This window comes from Diaphorina citri, unplaced genomic scaffold (assembly GCF_000475195.1).
Source record: "Diaphorina citri unplaced genomic scaffold, Diaci psyllid genome assembly version 1.1 scaffold1895, whole genome shotgun sequence".
Classification (NCBI taxonomy): domain Eukaryota; kingdom Metazoa; phylum Arthropoda; class Insecta; order Hemiptera; family Psyllidae; genus Diaphorina; species Diaphorina citri.
The window spans coordinates 11,886-12,743 of NW_007379321.1; positions in this window are offsets into that span (position 1 = coordinate 11,886).

Genomic DNA, 858 nt, shown 5'->3' on the forward strand with positions numbered 1-858 from the left:
CTGCTACAACAACAAAAACAGCGGTGAAGCACTCCGTTATAAAATTCGCGGTAAAACATGTTCCCCCCCTTTTATATCTATGTTTCAATGCGTTCTTTACCAGGCTGTGATGAAATTCGCGGAAATGTCGCAAGAAGTTCAAATCAGCAAGCCTCTTCCATCCCGACTAGACTTCGGTTTAACATATTTGTGTGAGAAAATGTGAAAAAAATCCCCCCAAAACCACTTTTTTTGGCTTTATGGTTTTATGGACAAAATTTGCACCACCATTTTCGTGTTCCTGGTAAAAAGACATTTAATTTGATATATAGGTCGACCAGGTTTGGTAGTCTCATGTCAGGAACAGAATGCTGAAGGAGAACTGCAGATTCAAAATATACAATGCTGATTCATGTATAGCCTCATGACTCAGGAACAGAATGCTGAAGGAGAACTGCAGACTCATTTGTTTAAGGTAAATATACAATGCTGATTCATGTATAGTCTCATGACTCAGGAACAGAATGCTGAAGGAGATATACAATGCTGATTCATGTATAGCCTCATGACTCAAGAACAGAATGCTGAAGGAGAACTGCAGACTCATTTGTTTAAGGTAAATATACAATGCTGATTGGAAAGATGAATGAGATAATATCGAAATATATTGTCTACTCACATAATCAAGCTCATTTTTTACCTCTCTGAGAATGTAAACAAAGATCTTTGCAAAACAAAGTATGTACCTAATACTCGTAGGTGGACGGACAAAATCAAATAAAGAGAGGGAACTAAGTTTTAAAGTTTCAAATTTATCCACCCCCTCTCTCTCTCTCTCTCTCTCTCTCTTTTTTTTTTTTTTTTTTTTTTTTTTTTGTG